Source organism: Panthera onca, chromosome D1 (genome assembly GCF_046562875.1).
Source record: "Panthera onca isolate mPanOnc1 chromosome D1, mPanOnc1 haplotype 2, whole genome shotgun sequence".
Classification (NCBI taxonomy): Eukaryota; Metazoa; Chordata; class Mammalia; order Carnivora; family Felidae; genus Panthera; species Panthera onca.
Genome location: NC_138348.1, coordinates 47,596,361 through 47,606,525, shown reverse-complemented (window position 1 = coordinate 47,606,525; position 10,165 = coordinate 47,596,361). Strand labels below are relative to the sequence as shown.

The following is a 10,165-nucleotide window of genomic DNA, read 5'->3' as shown; positions in this document are numbered from 1 at the left end:
ACCACCCTGTGCCATTCTTTGTCCCTTTACCATGCTTTATTTTCCATATTCCCCACTACAATGTAAGTTCCTAGAGCAGAGGGTCTGTGTTTTGATCATCACTGGATCCCCAGCACCTAGAAGGGTCCTTAGCCCATAGTAGGCACTCATTAGTGTTTGTTGAATGGACGGAAGGGGGTTGGGGGCTGAATGTATTTGGAAGATGGAAATCCAGGTGACAGAAATGGCATGAGCAAAGGAATGAGGCTGGCTGAAAGCAGGCCATACTGATGGGAGGGAGTGGTTCATGTGAGTGAACAATGGGAGAGTGAGTGGTTGTTTATGAGGTAGGATGGGGCTAGATCATTGAAAACTTTAAACAGCCAGCTGCAGAGTTGCTAGAATTGCAGGATGTGTGGGCTGGGCCTGGCCCAGGCTTGTGCCAGTGAGAATGAGAAGGTGAGGAGATGTTATATAGAAGCCATCGGCAGGCTGTGGTGAGTGACAGGATGGGGAAAAAGGGAGCATCCAAAGAAGTGGTCCAGCTGTGGAACCTCCAAGAATGTCGGTGCTTCTGACAGTATCAGCAAAGTCAGAGTAGAAACCGATTTTGGAGGCAGGCAGGTGGGCTCTGTGTGAGCTAGGTGCAGCTGAGGGAACGGCAGGACATCCCAGAGAGGTCCACTGCCCTAGGCGCTGCCACATGGATGCTCCCAGAAGAGGCGAGGGCCTGTTTCCAGCCTGCCCTGAGAGCTGACTCATGAAGCCGCTGGTTCCCACTACACTCTCTCAACAGCGCCACAGGTACAGCAACCACGGGTTCACCTGGGCCTCGCCCCTGCCCCAACTACATTCTGTTTAAAGTCCTCTTGCTCAGTTCTTGTGCAAACCCTCCTCCCATCCCGATGAGGTACATGTCATGCCTAGCTAAGAGCTGATAGCCAGGCATACCAGGCCTTGACCCCATCCTTGTCATCAATCCAAGGTGTGACCAGCTGCTCACCACCCAGGTCTTGTCTTTCCCACAGTGCCGACCATCTAGGGAAATAACGTTTTGTGCCCTTACCTCTGTCTGGATAAATGCCAGTACTCATTTAGACGGACAGAGAATTCCCTTCAAGAACCAGATCAAAGTGTAAGCACTGAAAAGTACAAGTTGTCAGGGCACCTGAGTGGCTTATGTCGGTAAAGTGTCCAACTCTTGATTTTGGCTCAGATTGTGATCTCATGGTTTGTGGGATCAAGCCCTGCGTAGGGCTCTGTTCTGACAGCATGGAGCCTGCTTAAGATTCTCTCTCTCCCTCTCTCTCTGCCCCTTCCCCACTCTTGCATGCTCTCTCAAGATAAACATTAAAACATTTAAAAAAAAAAAAAAAAAAAAAGGAAAGCACAAGGTACCTTTAGACCCATTACCTTTATGCCAATGTCCTGTCTTGGTCATCATCTCCTTCCCTCTGTAGCAGCTCACCCAGGACTCGTCTCTAGGGTTTCCCCCACTTCCTCCCTTTTATAAGAGTCTCTGTTTAGAGTGATCCTATGGGCAAAGGATGGTTTTTAGAGGAAGACAGACTTGGATTATATCTAGGGTCTACTACCATCAATTGGGGGACCTTGGACAATGTACTTAATCTCTCTGAGCCTCATTTCCTCATCTGTCAAATGCAGAAAATGCCATCTCAAAGGACTGGTACGAGCACTGACCAAGCATCAGTCAATGATCTTCATCACAGAGTGCTGAACACAGTGCCAGACACCCGTGGGGACGTTCCAGAAAAGTTCATTTCTCTTGTGTGTTTCCTTCTTCTGGGAAAGGATTTGGCTGAGTATGGTCTAATTCGTACTAAGGTGTTAATAGCTGAAAAAGCTGAACATTCTTGTACCCCAAGGAAGAGATCATGGTGAGATTTTAGGCACAATCAAGAATCTCTAAAACTTGTAAGAGCTGGACAGCTATGGGGCAGCCTCCAAGGCCCCTCAGACTCCTATACAGTGGCACCAGCACACTTGGCCATTCCAGGGACACTTTTCTTTTTTTTTCCCTTTTAGGCAAACTATGGACACATACCTCTCTTTTCTTTTTTCCCTGACAAAGCCATAAATGATCTGAGTAGTATTCTCATAGCATGGCCCTCCATTTTACCTGAGATGCTTTTTAAATGTACACATCATCAAGCTTCATCCAAAACCCACTGAATCTGGCTCTCTCTGAGGGTGGGATTTGGGAATCAGCTTTGTAAGTAATCTCCCCATTGATCCACTTATATCCTTGTGCCCGAGAACCACTGGTCTAGAACCTTAAAGGGGATAGTTTTATTGAGGTTCCAGAGCAAATAAAGCAAATAAATGAATGTAAAGTGAGTAAAAGTGACCGAGTTTAGGGCTTTGGCTGCCTTAGGATTCTCAACAGAGATACCTGCATGTCCAGATGGGGTCCATCTGGCTGGGAAGACCTTCCCTCCTCTCAGATCCTCAGCTGGATCTTCAGCTTTTTCCACCTTGATTCCAGGCACCTCTAAAACTCCAGTTTGGGCTGACCCTGTGGATCCTGTCCCAGATGGATTCCCCTGCTGGAGGCAGGAACCTCTCTATCTGGCCTCCAAAGATGTGGCCTACTTCATGATCTCATGAGACTGGACCCAGGCCTCCACCTTGATGATGCGGCTTTTGGTCCATAATCTTTCCTTCTTCTAAGCACTTTGCATCTTTTCCTCCTCCCTCATTTCTCTATCTAGATCACAAATGTGCTAACATGTGCAACTATGCATGCACATGTGCACATGTACACGCACGCACGCACACACACGCACCGATCCCATTATCCACAGGGTGCAAAGCCTCCGTAATTGAATGAGACCAATGCCTGGCATAAAGTAGGTGCCTAATAAATGCCAGTTCTCTTCCTCTGACCCCTCTCTCTCTTCCAGCTGCTCCATTCTGTGGTAGACTGTCCGGAAAAATGGGAGGGAGTTCGAGAGGGGATATGTTATGACTACATTCCAAAATCTGATCAGCGCATGGGGCTGGCTGCTGGGTTTCCATGCCTGCATACCAATGAAGCTGCATCTGGAGCAGAATAGTTTGTGACCATAAACCATGACCTTCATTATCCACGGAGGCGGCCAGCAGTGGCAGTCCCTGTAGAAATCGTTCCCATCCCAATTGCGAGGGTGGCAGAGGCGACAAGACTATGCCATTCGTCTCAGCAGCGCTAACAAATGTTTTCTATAGTGCTGTGCAAAATACACTCTTCCGCTATTCTTTCTGGCTGGGATGGGCTTTTTTTTCCAATTAAAAATTAAAATAGCTGCTGAATTTATATTCATTTCTTGGGTTTGCAATTCACGCTCCATTTCTCATAAGCAGACTGCATTATCATGGAGCTCATCTGCTTATATCACCTCTTGGAAACAACCTCTTAAATCTCTGCTTGGTTAAAGATGGTTCCCTTGTGACAGAGTACCAAAGGGCAGAGACACACGGAATCAAGTCAACAGAGAATGACACAAGGCCATGCAGCCTGACCCCTTCCCAGGAAAGAATTCCCCCCAGAGCCACCCCCATGGGTCATCTTGCCTCTTCCTCAACAGCTTTAGGGTTGGGAGTCACAAGGGTGGCAACTTGAACACTTTGAAAGTCCTTCCTTATAAGTAACTACAATTTGCATCCCCGTGATCTTCACTCCCTGTTCTTAGTTTTGCCCTTTGGGCCATATGAATAAAATCCTCTGCAAGAGAATTCTTTGAACACATGAAGACAATTCTCTTGCCCTGTTATGGGCTGAATGGTGTCATCCAAAGAAAGGTATTGAAGTCTAATCCCCAGTATTCAGAATGTGACCTTAATTGGAAATACAGTTGCCGTGGATGTAATTAGTTAAAATGAGGTCCTACGAGAGTAGGGTGGGCCTTAATCAAATATCACTGGTGTCCTTGTAAGACACACAGACACATAAAAGGAGAACACCACATGAAGACGGAGGCAGAGATTGGAATGAGGCAGCCATAAGCTGGGGAATGCCAGGTGTGGGGGCAGCACACCAGAAGCTGGTAAAGACAGAAAAGGCTCCTCCCTAGAGACTTCAGAGGGAGCACGGTGCTGTGAACACCTCGATTTTGGACTCTGGACTCTAAAACAGTGTGAGAATAGATTTCTGTTGGGTTAAGCCACCTAGTTTGTGGTATTTTGTTATGGCAGCCTTAGAGAACTCCTCTACCCTCTGAGACTGAACACACCCAGTTCCTTCCATTGTTTCTCATGTCATATGATCTCCATCCTTTCCCACACCTTGCTCCACTGATCATATTTCTTGTTTTAAGCCAATTACTCTCAAGGTGGTCTGAGTAGCCCATCTTGTACTGAGACCATGGCCTTCCACATTTCTGGATTCTGTGCCTCAGAGCACAGTGGCTTTCTTGGCACCTTTTTTTTTTTTTTTAGCATTTCAAATTCCTACTGAGTATATGGTTAACTAAGACCCATGATTCTTCTCCAGGTGAACTGCTGCTAACTCTTGTCTCTCAACTGGTATGACAGTTTTGTTAAAATCTCTTATAATATTGATGATTGCTCTGTCTTCTTCAGATATTTTAAATCTTGAGTCAATTCACCGATGCATTCAATTCTTCCCAGCTCCATTCTTGTTTTATCTATTTCCCCCAGAAATCCCTTTGCGTTTTCACTCAATTATTAATCATATTAAGCTGAGGACAGAGAACTCTGACATTCCATCAGAGGCTTCTCTGCAGACTTGCTGTGAATCCATACATTTGCTCACTCAGTAAATATTTACCGAGTTCCTAGTGCATGCCAGATATTATTCTAGGCACTGAGGATTTGGTGATGAAGAAGACAAATCTTAGTTTTCATGGAGCTTCAATTTCCATCCTTCTACTTTTAGGGATATATCTGACCATTCGTGGAATGTATTGATATCTGGGTTCCAGCAGATCCTATTTTTAAAATGTCAGTTTCAAACCTCCTAAGCCAGGGTCCTGGAGAAATACTATTCCTGAATGGAGGATCAAATGTCGTTCTTTCCAGCAAGCAAGAAATTTTTGCTTGTTCTTCTTTGTGACCAGGAGTTTCTGTCTCATTTTGCCACTTTTCTCTCCTTCAGACCTGCTAACGGGTAGAGCAGCATAGGGTTTGGATGGGAGGTATGGGGAAGGGCTGAGCTCCAAATAGGCAAGTGGAGACAGGAATTGGGAAAGAACCAAGTGCCCTGACTTTGGATCCTGAAGACAGGAAGCAAGACCAGACAGAGATTTGTGCAATGGAGAAAATCGGAGTAGGGAGAGAACGCAGAGTCAGGGTCAATGAGGAAGAGTAAAGGAAGGAGGTGGTATCTAGCTTGAAGAAGGGAAGACTTGGAGGATATGGGACCTGTATCCAGATATTATGCATTTCTTTCCCTAACATCTGACCAGTTGCAAAGCAAGAGAATAGGAGTGTGCTGGTTGTGTTGGTGGCAAGGAACCTAGATGTACTTAGCTGGGTTTATGCCCAGATGCGGGCGACTCTAAGACTTTAACAGCAACCTTACTGTAGAGTGTCTGGCTCTCTAGTGGTGTCAGGGCTGCTGTTGCCTCTGGCATTGATCTCTTTTCCATAGCATCTGCACTTTGCTTTACACATCATTCTCCTTTCTCTTCCTATTCCCAGCTGACTAATTATCTTTGCATTTTCCCCTTCAAATTCTGGAAGGAAAGTATCTGACAGTCCTAGTGAATTACCACCAATCCTATTGAACAGAGCTTTTCACACCCAGCTACTTTTTGGTAACTGAGCAGCCTCTGGATGGGCTCATCTTGGCCCAGGTGTCCACTCTGGTCCAGTTAGTTGCTGGTCTTTGCTAAAGGGCCAGTTTGCTGAGTTTCCCTTCCAAAGGGAGGGTGGGTGTTGTGGTCATCATGGTTGCCACGTAGTTTTCCATGTCCAGTGAATTATATTTCCTAAACATCTCCATTCTGTTTCCACGTTTTGCCTATTTCACCATAATTTGGATGGGCCTGTCAAAGATCCCTTCTTTTTTACTTTTAAATGTTTATTTATTTTTTTGAGAGAGAGAGAGAGAGAGAAAGACAGAGCTCTAGCTGGGGAGGGGCAGAGAGAGACACACAAATCTGAAGCAGGCTCCAGGCTCTGAGCTGTCAGCACAGAGACTGATGAGGGGCTCAAACCCATGAACCATGGGATCATGACCTGAGCTGAAGTTGGACACTTAACTGACCAAGCCACCCAAGCACCCCTCAAAGATGCTTCTAACCTTAGTCTTGCTTCATTCCCCATATTGCTGTCACTATGATCTTTCTTTTTTTTAAAAATATAATTTATTGTCAAATTGGCTTCCATACAAAACCTAGTACTCATCCCAACAAGTGCCCTCCTCAATGCCTATCACCCACTTTCCCCCTCCCTCCCACTCCCCATCAACCTTCAGTTTGCTCTCTGTATTTAAGAGTCCCTTATGGTTTGCCTCCCTCCCTCTCTGTAACTTTTTTCCCCTCCCCCCCCCCAATGTCTTCTGTTAAGTTTCTCAAGAGCCACCTATGAGTGAAAACATATGGTATCTGTCTTTATCTGACTGACTTATTTCACTTAGCATAATACCCTCCAGCTCCATCCACATTGCTGCAACTGACAGGATTTCATTCTTTCTCATTGCCAAGTAGTATTCCATTGTATATATAAACCACATCTTGTTTATCCATTCATCAGTTGATGGACATTTAGGCTCTTTCCATAATTTGGCCATTGTTGAAAGTGCTGCTATAAACATTGGGGTACATGTGCCCCTATGCGTCAGCACTCCTGTATCCCTTGGGTAAATTCCTAGCAGTGCTATTTCTGGGTCATAGGATAGTTCTATTTTTAATTCTTTGAGGAACCTCCACACTGTTTTCCAGAGCGGCTGTACCAGTTTGCATTCCCACCAACAGTGCAAGAGGGTTCCCGTTTCTCCACATCCTCTCCAGCATCTATAGTCTCCTGATTTGTTCATTTTAGCCACTCAGACTGGCATGAGGTGGTATCTCAGTGTGGCTTTGATTTGTATTTCCCTGGTGAGGAGTGACGTTGAGCTTGAGCATCGTTTCATGTGTCTGCTGGCCATCTGGATGTCTTCTTTGGAAAAGTGTCTATTCATGTCTTCTGCCCATTTCTGCACTGGATTATTTGTTTTTCAGGTGTGGAGTTTGGTGAGTTCTTTATAGATTTTGGATACTAGCCCTTTATCTGATATGTCATTTGCAAATATCTTTTCCCATTCCATCGGTTGCCTTTTAGTTTTGTTGATTGTTTCCTTTGCAGTGCAGAAGCTTTTTATCTTCATGAGGTCCCAATAGTTCATTTTTGCTTTTAATTCCCTTGCCTTTGGAGATGTGTCAAGTAAGAAATTGCTGCAGCTGAGGCCAAAGAGGTTGTTGCCTGCTTTCTCCTCTAGGGTTTTGATGGTTTCCTGTCTCACATTCAGGTCCTTTTCCATTTTGAGTTTATTTTGCAAATGGTGTAAGAAAGTGGTCTGTTTTCATTCTTCTGCATGTTGCTCTCCAATTCTCCCAGCACCATTTGCTAAAGAGACTGTAATCTTTCTAAAATTTTTTTAAATGTTTATTTATTTTTGAGAGACAGAAACACAGTGTGAGCGGGGGTGGGGCAGAGAGAGAGGGAGACACAGAATCCAAAGCAGGCTCCAAGTTCTGAGCTGCCAGCACGGAGCCTGATGTGGGGCTCGAACTCACAAGCTATGAGATCATGACCTGAGCTGAAGTCAGATGCTTAACCAACTGAACCACCCAGGCACCCCTAGAGACTGTAATCTTTCTAAACACACAAGTTAATATCACTCCCCTGCCTAAAGTCTTTCAAAAACTTTCCATCATTTTGTAAGGAAAAAAGGAAACCTCCTTTGCTTACCAATTTCATCTCCGCGTCCCATCTCAGCTCATCTCCCTGCCCCGTTTGTTCTTTATACTCCATCAAGGCCCAGCATGCGTTTTATTTCTCCAAGTCCCTGTGATGTTCCCTCCCTCCCTGAGTGTAAGGAAAACCCTTATTTATGTTCAAAACACATTGTAGACATCACCTTCTCTGGGAAGTCTGCTTTGGCAACCACCTCTGCTTCTGCCTCAGAGCTAATCACTTTCTCCTCTGTGCATTGTACACGACTCTATTGTTGTACTTATCATGCTGTATTAGAATTTCTTTTTAAACATTTCTTTCTCTCCTACAAATTTGCATGCACCCTCAGAACAGGAGCTATTTGTTATGCATATTTACATCCCAGCATTTACCGCCAGTGCCTCAATAAATGTTGAATAAATGAATGAATGAGGAAATGATTGAGAGGAAGGTAAACTCACCTGGTATCTGCCAAGCACTGTGCTAAGTGTTTTACATGCACTATCTCATTTAATTCTCAAGGTGGGAGGATCAGGAAAAGGAGGGCCTCAGGGAGATCCAGTACCTTTCCCAAGGTCAAGGAGCTGATAAATGGTGGGACTGGGATTTGAGCCCAGGTTTGTCTGATTCCAAAGCCTTCACTGTTTTCACTGCATTAGCAGAGGAAGAAAGGTCTACAGAGACAGATTCTAGCTTAAAAAAAAAGAAAGAAAGAAACTTTTTTTTTTTTAAAGGATTGGAACCATCCAATGTGGAAATGGGCCAGCTCCACAGTTCCCATGTCAACAGAATGGGAACAGCTGACTCACAGGAGACAGGTCCCAGGATATTGATAAAGTGTAATTTTCGAAAGGTTAAAAAACATCACTCTCGTACCAATATAAAATGAACATATGTCAAAGATTTTATTCTACTCATTAATTAATAAGAGAACCAGTCTAATTAACATTGGAACTGGCTTCAAGAACATTAAGAAGGTAGATATTTGTAGGAAATGCTGAGGGAAGTTTGCTGGGCTGGATCCAAAACTGATTAGTGTCTAATAGGGTCATAAATGTAAACTTTAGGGGTATCTTTTTCACTGGATAGAAATTATTTACATCACTAGTGGTCAAAATCAACAAGTTAATATGTAACTTTACTAAATCTGAGATTTTAAATCAATAGTAAATAGTGAGTTGAACCAAATACAATCCCCTAGATATTTCCTGGGTGCCCTTGACCCCTCTGTGACTTTGAAAGGGCATGCCACCCACCCTTTGTCTCCAAGTTTTGGATAATTTTTCTGACAGCTGTGCTGTTCAGCCCCAGGGCCTCACCCAAGGCAGGCTGCTTTGGGGCCCGGCTGGGGATGGGATGGGAGACGGCCAGTGTGCCAAGAGAATCCTGCGTCCTTTCTCATCACAAGGTGGGAATCTCTCCTCCCGCCTTCGTGGGGAGCCAAAAGGAAGGAGACTAGGCTTCGGCCAGAAGGGCTCCATGTGCTGCAGGCTGGGGTTGCTGTGATTAACCCCAGTTAGAGCACCTCCACTGGTGGGAGGTCTAAGTTACAGCCTCATCAAATTTTTAAGTTTTTATTTTGAAAATATCCCAACAGACACACACATGCAGTTGGATCTAACCCACGCCCTCATTTTCCTCAGGGTGGAGCAGATTAAAGCAAATCTGACATGTTATCACCCTCCTAAATTCCTTTACGTTGCACCTCCCCACATAAAAAATAAAAGGAAAAAAAAAAAAGGAGAGGTATGTTCTTATGCCACATTGTCATTATCACATTTAACAAAATTAACAATTTCTTACTGTTATCTAATCCATAGTTAACATTCATATCTCTTTGACTGCCTAAAAAGAGCATTTTTATAGCCCTGACCACTAATATTTATTGGCTACCTCATCTGGACCAGGCTTTGTGCTAAGTGCCAGGCCCACAGGGAAGGATGCTATGGACAGGATCCTGCCTTGGTGGGGCTTGCATTCTCATGGTCCAGAGGGTGTGAAGGCTGAGCTCCCCATCTTGGAGCTGGGTCTGGCTCTGTGAACTTCCTTGGGTCTGGGTGACTCCCATGGTGGTTGAGCACTCCAAACCAAAACAATCAAGCCTCGTTTGCTGGTTCAGTTTGGATGAGGAGGTAGCTGGAACAGGCTTGGGCTCTAGCTTCTAGGAGATGGATTGCAGAAGCCCGAGGCTGAGGACAATAGCATCCCTTAAGGAGAGGGAAGGGCTTTGGGCGTTGTGAGACAGTATTGGCTTGCTTCCGAAAGGCCAGGGGAGAAGAATGACCCA

General features: G+C 44.9%; 1 long non-coding RNA gene across 1 annotated transcript; it reads left to right on the top strand.

The window, feature by feature from the left end:
- Window positions 1-288: 288 nt before the first annotated feature.
- On the top strand, window positions 289-3,275 carry LOC132661453 (uncharacterized). The gene is made up of 3 exons (XR_009602225.3): window positions 289-783; window positions 1,645-1,877; window positions 2,904-3,275. It is a non-coding gene; the product is annotated as an uncharacterized LOC132661453 (long non-coding RNA).
- Window positions 3,276-10,165: the final 6,890 nt, after the last annotated feature.